This window comes from Pongo abelii, chromosome 20 (genome assembly GCF_028885655.2).
Source record: "Pongo abelii isolate AG06213 chromosome 20, NHGRI_mPonAbe1-v2.0_pri, whole genome shotgun sequence".
Taxonomy (NCBI): domain Eukaryota; kingdom Metazoa; phylum Chordata; class Mammalia; order Primates; family Hominidae; genus Pongo; species Pongo abelii.
In genome coordinates this window covers 18,552,818-18,563,034 of record NC_072005.2, presented here as the reverse complement: position 1 = coordinate 18,563,034, position 10,217 = coordinate 18,552,818, and the positions used below count along the sequence as shown (strand labels likewise).

At 50.6% G+C, this 10,217-nt stretch overlaps 1 long non-coding RNA gene across 1 annotated transcript; it reads right to left on the bottom strand.

The window, feature by feature from the left end:
- Positions 1–2,708: 2,708 nt before the first annotated feature.
- Positions 2,709–9,918, bottom strand: LOC129051899 (uncharacterized). Its single transcript, XR_008516437.2, has 3 exons — positions 9,790–9,918; positions 4,377–4,541; positions 2,709–3,053 (listed from the first exon to the last, which is right to left on the bottom strand). It is a non-coding gene; the product is annotated as an uncharacterized LOC129051899 (long non-coding RNA).
- Positions 9,919–10,217: the final 299 nt, after the last annotated feature.

Sequence of the window (10,217 nt, the reverse complement as noted above, 5' to 3'; positions counted from 1 at the left end):
CCTGTTTGGGTTGGTCTCGAAATCCTGGGCTCAAGCAATCCTCCTGCCTTAGCCTCCCAAAGTGCTGGGATAACAGGCATGAGCCAGAACTCCTGACTGTGTGGTTCACTGATAGCCCATTCCACTTTGACTTTGCCACCATTTGCCAAGACACTATGGTTTTTTGTTTGTTTGTTTGAGACAGAGTCTCACTCTGTTGCCCAGGCTGGAGTGCAATGGCACGATCTCGGCTCACTACAACCTCCGGCCCCCAGGTTCAAGTGATTCTCCTGCCTCAGGCTCCTGAATAGCTGGGACTACCAGCGCCTGCCACCATGCCCGGCTAATTTTTGCATTTTTAGTAGGGATGGGGTTTCACCATGTTGGCCAGGCTGGTCTTGAACTCCTGACCTCAGGTGATCTGCCTGCCTTGGCCTCCCAAAGTGCTGAGATTACAGACGTGAGCCACTGTGCCTGGCCGGTACTATGGTGTTTACTGGCTCCACCCCCGAATTCCTCCAACACCAAGGGCAGTTCTCTAGACTGCCCCTGAGCCTTGTTTAGAAGCCCACACCCAAGGTCACACGCTCAGTGGCTATTTTGGTCTTTAGCAGCTTCAGGTAGAATGCAGAACATCAGAGAGCTGTCTGAGCTGGCCAGGGAATGAGGTCCAAGCCAAGTGGGAGAAAAGAGCAGATCAAAACACTAACCTGGCCGGGCGCAATGGCTCACGCCTGTAATCCCAGCACTTTGGGAGGCTGAGGCAGGCAAATCACTTGAGGTCAGGAATTCGAGACCAGCCTGGCCAACATGGTGAAACCCTGTCTCTACTAAAAATGCAAAAAACTAGCAGGGAGTGGTGGTGCGTGCCTGTAGTCCCAGCTACTCGGGAGGCTGAGCCAGGAGAATCACTTGAACCCAGGAGGCGGAAGTTGCAGTGAGCTGAGATTGTGCCACCGCACTCCAGCCTAAGCGACAGAGCGAGACTCCATCTCAGAAAAAACAAAACAAAACCAAAAAAACCACTCACCCAAAGGCAGGTTTTATAACCTGAATATCATACGTGCCTGGTGTGGAGTACGTGCGTTGCTAGAAGAGGGAAGGCGACAGGGAAGTGACAGTGAATTTTAGTTCCCTCAATTGCAATGGGAGGAACGAAAACACGTAGACTCAGCAGTGATGGGGAGAAACTGAGTCATGCCCCACTGCCCTAGTGATTGGCTAAAGGCTAATGTTCACTGGTAGCCCTAATCATGTTTGGGCCATGTTTTTGTTTTTTGAGATATGATCTTGCTTTGTCTCACAGACTGGAGCGCAGTGGCACAGTCACAGCTCACTGCAGCCTCCACCCCCTGGGGTCAAGCCATCCTCCCACCCCAGCCTCCCAAGTAACTGGGACTACAGGCATGTGCCACCATGCCCAGCTTGGAGGAACTTTTTTTTTGAGACTGTCACCCAGGCCGGAGTGCAGTGGCACAATCTTGGCTCACTGCAGCCTCTGTCTCCCAGGTTCAAGTCATTCTCCTGCCTCAGCCTCCCAAATAGCTGGGACTACAGGTGCATGCCACCATGCTCAGCTAATTTTTGTATTTTTAGTAGAGATGGGGTTTTGCCATGTTGGCTAGGCTGGTCTCAAACTCCTGACCTCAAGTGATCTGCCTGCCTCGGCCGGGGGTGGGGTGGTTTGTAGTAACATGTACATAACATGAAATTTTCCATCTTAAGCATTTATAAGCATACCCTTGGGTAGCATTAAGTACATTCACACTGTTGTGGAACCATTACCACCATCCATCTCCAGAACTTGTTCTTCCCAAACAAGCTCTATACCTATTAAACGCTCCCTCCCTATTCCCCTCCCTCAGCCCCTAGCACCAGCATTCTACTTTCTGTCTCTATGAATTGGATGACTCTGGCTGGGTGTGGTGGCTCATACCTATAATCCCAGCACTTTGGGAGGCTGAGGCAGGTGGATTGCTTGAGGCCAGGAGTTCGAGACCAGCCTGGCCAACATGGGAAAACCCCGTCTGTTAAAAATACAAAAAATATTAGCCAGGCATGGTGGTGAAACGGGAAAGGTTCCCTTGTTCCCCTCGCAGGGTGGGCGACGGGGGTGTGGCTTGCTTCTGAAGTGCTCCTCTGCTCAAACCTCTAGGGGAGCATACAGATGAGCAGGCTGTGGGACTCTGACCCCACAGCAGTGTCGGGGTGAATGTTTACAGCTCCTGAAGCCCCAGGGGTTGTGTGTTACAGGGCGCTTTTTTTAGTTTGCCATCTATAGGCAGCTTACCAGCTCAATTAGATCCTCTACCTTGTCACAAGGACAGAGGGATTTCTTTTATTTTTTCTTTTATTTATTTTTATTTTTTTTTTGGAGACAAGAGTCTCGCTCTGTCCCCTAGGCTGGAGTGCAGTGGCACGATCTTGGTTCACTGCAACCTCCGCCTCCCAGGTTCAAGTGATTCTCCTGTCTCAGCCTCCCAGGTAGCTAGGACTACAGGTGACTGCACCCTCACCTGGCTAATTTTTTTTATTTTTAGTAGATATGGGGTTTCACCATGTTGGCCAGGCTGGTCTCAAACTCCTGACCTCGAGTGATCCACCCACCTCGGCCTCCCAAAGTCCTGGGATTACAGGCATGAGCCACTGCACCCAGTCCAGACAGAGGGATTTTAATATCCTGGGGTTTCTTGCCTTGGTGTACCAGAAGAATCAGATCACACCTGGGCTTGGAGAATGAGTATGAAGTTTTATTGAGTGGAAGTATCCCTCAGTAAGTAGATGGGGGAGCCAGAAGGGAGATGGTCTTTCTCTGGAGTTGGGTCGCTAGGCGGCCCCAGCTCTCCTCTGACTGCCCAGGCCAAACTCTGCCTAGTTTCACTGGTCAACGACCCGCCCGCATGCCAGTGTGCTCTTCCGCGAGCGTGCTCCCTCGACGTCCTCTCGCTGTCCAGCCACTTGTTATCTTCTTCCACGGATGTGTACGTCAAGACGTCCAGCAGCTTGTGTGTCTGCCCGCTAGGGCCTCGGGTTTTTAAAGGCACAGGATGGGGGAGTGGCGGGCCAGTGTGGTCCTGGAAAATGCAATATTTGGGCACGAAGGCAGCAGTGCGGGTCTTCACCTAGGTCTCTGGGGGTGGAGCCCTAGCCAGGGACCCCGCCCTCCTTTACCCCGCAGTTCCCTTCCCTATCATTTAAAGGGACCACTCTCTTCCTCTCCCAGCACTCGCCTATCAGTGGCACATGCCTGTGATTCCCGCTACTTTGGAGGCTGAGGCAGGAGAATCGCTTGAATTCAGGCGGCAAAGATTGCAGTGAGCCAAGATCGCACCACTCCGCTCCAGCCTGGGCGACGAAGCGAGACTCTGGCTCAATAAATAAATAAATAGGCCAGGCGCGGTGGCTCACGCCTGTAATCCCAGCACTTTGGGAGGCCGAGGCGGGCGGATCACGAAATCAGGAGATGAACACCATCCTGGCTAACACGGTGAAACCCTGTCTCTACTAAAAATACAAAAAATTAGCAGGGCATGGTGGCGGGCACCTGTAGTCCCAGCTACTCAGGAGACTGAGGAAGGAGAATGGCGTGAACCCGAGAGGCGGAGCTTGCAGTGAGCCGAGATCACGCCACTGCACTCCAGCCTGGGCGACAGAGCGAGACTCCATCTCAATAACATAACATAACATAACATAACATAACATAACATAACATAACATAACATAAAAATAAAATAAATGGCCGGGCACGGTGGCTCACACCTGTAATCCCACCACTTTGGGAGGCCAAGGCAGGTGGATCATTTGAAGTCAGGAGTTCGAGACCAGCCTGGCAAACATGGTGAAACCCTATCTCTACTAAAAATACAAAAATCAGCCAGACATGGTGGTGCATGCCTGTAATCCCAGCTACTCAGGAGGCTGAGGCAGGAGAATCGCTTGAATCTGGGAGGTGGAGGTTGCAGTGAGCCGAGATCGCACCACTGAACTCCAGCGTGGGCAACGCAGCGAGACTCTGTCTCAAAAACACAAACAAACAAAAAAAAACGCTGTGAAGCCTGACGCAGAGGCTCATGCCTGTAATCCAGCAGTCCCCAATCTTTTTGGCACCAAGGGCTGGTTTTGTGGAAGACAATTTTTCCATGCACTGGGGGTTGGGGGGGATGAAGATGTTTTCAGGATGAAACTGTTCCACCTCAGATCATCAGGCATTAGATTATCATAAGGAGTGCACAATCTAGATCCCTCACATGTGCAGTTCACAATAGGGTTCACACTCCTATGAGAATCTAATGCTGCCGCTGCTGGTCTGGCAGAAGGTGGAGCTCAGGAGATACTGGGGAGTGATGGGTACTGGCTGTAAATACAGATGAAGCTTCACTCGTTTGCCCGCTGCTCACCTGCTGCTGTGCGACCTGGTTCTTAACAGGCCACAGACTGGTACCAGTCCTTAGCCCAGGGGTTGGGGACCCCTGCTGTAACCCCAGTGCTTTGGGAAGGTGAGGTGGGAGGATTGCTTGAGGCCAGGAGTTTGAGACCAGCCAGAGCAACAGAGCAATACCCATCTAAAAAAAAAAACAAACAAAAAAACGTTAAGTAGAGCAAAACCTGCCCAGCTGGATGTTGGTTTGCAAAAGAAGCTGCATTTTTTAAATGTATCTCTTTTTTTTTTTCTAGACAGAATCTTGCTCAGTCACCCAGGCTGGAGTGCAGTGGCGCAATCTTGGCTCACCCCACCTCCTAGGTACAAGCAATTCTTGTGTCTCAGCCTCCGGAGTAGCTGGGGCCACAGGCGCAGGTCACCATGCCTGGCTAATTTTTTTTTTTTTTTTTTTTTTTTTTTGTCCTGTAGAGAGAGTTTCACCGCCTGGCTAATTATTTTTTTTTTGTATTTTTGTAGAGACAGAGTTTCACCGTACTGGTCTGGAATTCCTGACCTCAAGTGATCCGCCTGCCTCAGCCTCCCAAAGTGCTGGGATTACAGGCATAAGCCACTGTGCCCAGCCTAAAATTTATCTTTTTTAGAGAGAGGGTCTCACTCTGTCGCCCAGGCTGGAGTGCAGTGGCTAGTCACAGGCATGATCCCGCTACGGATCAGCACTGGAGTTTTGACCATCTCCATTTCCAACCTAGGCTGGTTCACCCCTCCTTGGGCAACCTGGTGGTTCCCTGCTCCGGGAGGTCACCATATTGATGCCAGACTTAATGTGGACACCCAATCAGCACAGTGTGCTACAGCCCAGAACTCCTGGGCTTATGTGATCTCCCCGCCCCAGCCTCCCGAGTAGTTGGGACCATGGATGTGTATCGCTGCGCTGGGCAGAAGCTACATTTTTCTCTAGCCTTCCACCTCCACAACCCAGGGAAGTTTGGGGAGCTTCTGAGGACTAAGGCCACCCTGAACCCAAGCCCTAGGGAGCCAGGTGGGGGAAGGCAGGACTCATGGACTCTGCACCGGCGCTCAGATCCTGCCCCTGGGGGCTCCAAGCCTCTCCGGGCTTTGCCAGTTGCTAATAGGAGTGGCCTTGGAAGGGAGGGAGATTTGGAGCTCATGGGGACCACACGGCTCTGCGTTAGGGCTCTGTCCTTTTAGCTCTGTCAGAGTAAACCAAGCCCAGTTTGAGGACTGCAGGGGGCCTCATGGCCATGGTAGGGAGAGAGATGTCTGGGCAGACATGCATTCTTTGTTGTTGTTGTTGTTTTTTAAACACAGTCTCGCTCTTGTCACCCAGGCTGGAGTGCAATGGCACAATCTCGGCTCATTGCAACCTCTGCCTCCCAGGTTGAAGCAATTGTCCTGCCTCAGCCTCCCGAGTAGTTGAGATTACAGTTGTCTGCCACTACGCCTGGTTACTTTTTTGTATTTTCAGTAGAGACAGGGTTTTGCCATGTTGGCCAGGCTGGTTTCAAACTCCTGACCTCAGGTGATCCACCTGCCTTGGCCTCCCAAAGTGCTGGGATTACAGGCATGAGCCACCGTGGCGGGCCCAGACATGCATTCTTAAAGGATGAATGTGTCCTTTTTCTCCAGGCGGTGTCTGGAGATAGTGAGGCCTTTGGGGAGCTCAGGCTAGAAGACAAGGCTCATACTTGGGAGGCGGAGGCAGGAGGATCAGTTGAGTCCAGGAATTCAAGACCAGGCTGGGCAACTCTATCTCTACAAAAAATTTTAAAATCACCTGAAGGTGGTAGTGAGCTCATCAGGTCCCAGGTTCTCAGGAGGCTGAAACAGGAGGATCACTTGAGTCCAGGAGTTCAATGCTGCAGTGAGCTATGATCCTTTTATTTATTTATTTTTTTTTTGAGACAGAGTCTCACCCTGTTGCCCAGGCTGGAGTGCAGTTGTGTGATCTTGGCTCTCTACAACCTCCACCTCCCAGGTTCAAGCGATTCTCCTGCCTCAGCCTCCCGAGTAGCAGGGATTACGTGCATGCACCACCACACTTAGCTAATTTTTGTATTTTTAGCAGAGATGGGGTTTCACCATGTTGGCTAGGCTAGTCTCGAACTCCTGGCCTCAAGTGATCCATCCACCTTGGCCTCCCAAAGTGCTGGGATTACAGGCGTGAGCCACCGCACCTGGCCTGAGCTACCATCTTGCCACTGCAAGATGTTGCCTGGGCAACAGAGAGAGACCCTGTCTCAAACAACAACAAAAAGACTAGGCCCACAGATGTGCTTTTGGTGGTCAGCCACTGCCCATGGCCCCTGCTCCCACGTCCAGCCCTCGCCCGCCCCTTGGAGGGTATATTTACTGCTCCACTCCCCACCCCTGCCTCTCCCTCTTTTCGCCTGGAGTAGTTTGAACGTTGAGGCTGGGTCTTCTTTCCCTTTAGTCTGTGCCAGCACACAGTAGGTGCACAATTAATGCATGGGGGCAGAGATGTGTGCAGGACGAAGGGGGGCTGGATCCAACAGTCTCCGTGCCCATCTAAGGAACTTCTACCAGGCCACTGGGCGCAGGTGGACAGTGGAGGAATTTTCAAGACCCCACTTGAGGGGGTCTTTTTGAGACTCTGTCTTAAAAAAAAAAAAAGAAAGACCCCATGAGTGGGTGCAGTGGCTCACGCCTGTAATCCCAGCACTTTGGGAGGCTGAGGTAGGTGGATCACCTGAGGTCGGGAGTTCAAGACCAGCCTGACCAACATGAAGAAACCCCATCTCTACTAAAAATACAAAATTACCCAGACGTGGTGACACATGCCTGTAATCTCAGCTACTCGGGAGGCTGAGGCAGGAGAATCGCTTGAACCCAGGAGGCAGAAGTTGCAGTGAGCTGAGATCGTGCCACTGCACTCCAGCCTGGGCAACAAGAGCGAAACTCCGTCTCAAAAAAACAAAAATAAAACAAACAAAAAAAACCCATTTGAGGAATCTCTGCTTCTTCTGACTCTGGGATATGAAGGCGGCCAAGGACAGGGGCAAATGAACCTCTGTTCTTTGGTTGCCTGCACCCAGGAATGCACTGGGCAAGGTACAAATGATATTTTGTTTCAGCTCAGGTGGCCATGGATCAGGAAGGGCCTGATACATGTGAGGCTCCTGGTTCCCTGGATGGGAGAGGGTCACTGCCTTGACCAGCGAAGCGCAACCCAGGAGGGTGTCTGCGTTTCTGTCTTTTTTTTTTTTTTTTTGGAAACGGAGTTTCACTCTTGTTGCCCAGGCTGGAGTGTAGTGGCGCGATCTCAGCTCTTTACAACCTCCGCCTCCCGGGTTCAAACGATTCTTCTGCCTCAGCCTCCCAAACAGCTGGGATTGCAGGTGATCACTGCCATGCCCAGCTAATTTTTGTATTTTTAGTAGAGATGGAGTTTCACCATGTGGACCAGGATGGTCTTGATCTCTTGATCTCGTAATCCTCCTGCCTTGGCCTCCCAAAGTGCTGGGATTACAGGCATGAGCCACCTCGCCTGGCCCAGCTAATTTTTTTTTTTTTAAACTGCTATTTATTTATTTACTTTTAAGATGGAGTCTTAATCTGTTGCCCTGGCTGGAGTGCAGTGGCGTGATCTCGTCTCACTGCAACCTCTACCTCCCAGGTTCAAGCGATTTTCATGCCTCAGCCCCCCAAGTAGCTGGGATTACAGGCACACGCCACCATGGCTGGCTAATTTTTGTACCTTTAGTAGAGACGGATGTGGTCTTGCCATGTTGGGCTCGGCTGGTTTTGAACTCCTGACCTTAGGTGATCCACCGCCTGGGCCTCCCAAAGTGTTGGGATTACAGGCATGAGGCACTGCGCCCAGCAAAATATTGCTCTTTTAGAATTAGAGATATTGCTGTGAGGCCCTGGCATGGTGGTTCCCTTCACCCGAAAGACTTCCTTAGTAGAAATGTTCAGAAATGGATTGCTGAGCTGAAGGGTGTGATACTTTTATAGCTTTTGAGATATAATACCAACTTTTTTCCCATTTAAAAGGAAACATATGTTTGCCAGTTTCATCACAACCTTGCCAGTACTGGCTTTTATGTTTTTCTTTTTTTTTTAGTAGTGGGTAGGGTATTTTTGTTAGTTGGAGAGGTACATTGGTCTAGACTTCTTAGGTTTCTGCTGGAAGAAATACAATTTTTTTTTTTTTTGAGACAGAGTTTTGCTCTTGTTGCCCAGGCTGGAGTGCAGTGGCGTGATCTTGGCTGACTGCAACCTCTGCCTCCTGGGTTCAAGTGATTCTCCTGACTCAGCCTCCCGAGTAGCTGGGATTACGGGCACCCACCACCACGCCTGGCTAATTTTTGTATTTTTAGTAGAGACAGGGTTTTGCCATATTGGCCAGGCTGGTCTCGAACTCCTGACCTCAGGTGTATCTACCCGCCTCGGCCTCCCAAATTGCTGGGATTACAGGCATGAGCCACTGTGCCCAATCAGAAATATGATTTAAGCTGGATCCAGAATAGGATTTTGGTTAGTGGAATAGGGAAGAATGAAGATTTATGAAGCATCAGATACAGTTGGGCTCAGGCTTAGACACGGCCATGACTTTGCAGTGAAGAAATGGCCATGGCTATACCTGACTGTGATCGCTGATCACTCCAGCTCTGCAATCCCAAAACCATCCCAAGGAAGCCTTTTTTTTTTTTTTTTTTTTTTTAAGATAGGATCTCGCTCTGTAACCCAGGGTAGAGTGCAGTAACATGATCACGGCTCACTGCAGCCTCGAAATCCCAAGCTCAAGCCATCTTCCCATCTCAGCCTCCCAAGTAGTTGGAATTACAGGCACGTGCCACCACGCCCAGCTAATTCTTCTTAAGTTTTTTTTGGAGAGATGAGGTCTCGCTATGTTCCCCAGGCTGGTCTCGAACTCCTGGGCTCAGGTGATCCACCGGCCGGCCTCCCAAAGTGCTGGGATTACAGGCATGAGCCACCATGCTCACCCAGCCAGGGAAGCCTTCTGATTGCCCCAGCCTGGGTCATGCATTCATGATGATAGGGGAGGGTAAACTGTCCTGAACAGCCCCAAACAGAGCCCCAGGAAACCTCTTAGGTCCTTGCTCCTACAAGTCAAAGTTAAGAGGGCTGAAACAAGCAATTACAACATGGCATAAACCAGGCAATGATAGAAATCAGTGAAGAGTACTAAAGTTCAAAGTATAAGAGAAGGAATGATTAGCTTTTGAGCAGGGCAGCTAGGGAAGAGTTCCCAGAGCAGATATGCGTTAGTACTGGCTCTTTTGCCAAGGACAGACTGCAAATTCCAAGTGGATGAAGCAATTAAAAAAAACTTCTTGGGCTCATTTAAGTGCAACATCATAGCTGTGGCTTCAACTATAGCTGGATCCAAGGGCTCAAACCATACTTCCCTTTCCACCGAGTACCTCCGTTGTCTTGTGTCTGCTGGATTATTTCTGCAGAAAGCTTCTTCCAGAGGACAGAGCCTAAGGGGTGCTGGACTTTCCCTTTAACTCCCCAGGAAAGAGCTCTTCTCCTTCCCAGCCCTCGGTATCCTTCCCAGGGGAGAATCTCATTGGCCTTGGTAAATTCCGTGCTCTTCCTTTAACCAATCCCTGTAGCCAGGGGGATGGGGAACTCTGATTGGCCACCCTTACTGTTGAAAGGGCAAACAAAAAAACTGCAGTAACCACAGTAACCACTGGCTGCCACAAGGGGACACCCAAGCAGAGGTTTCAACGATGAATAGGAGTTTGGAAGTTGTGCAAAAAAAGAAAGACTGCACGTAGAAAAGTCTAGAAAAGTCAGAAAGGATGACCCAGCATGCAGTTTGCTGCTACTTTCATCGCCATGT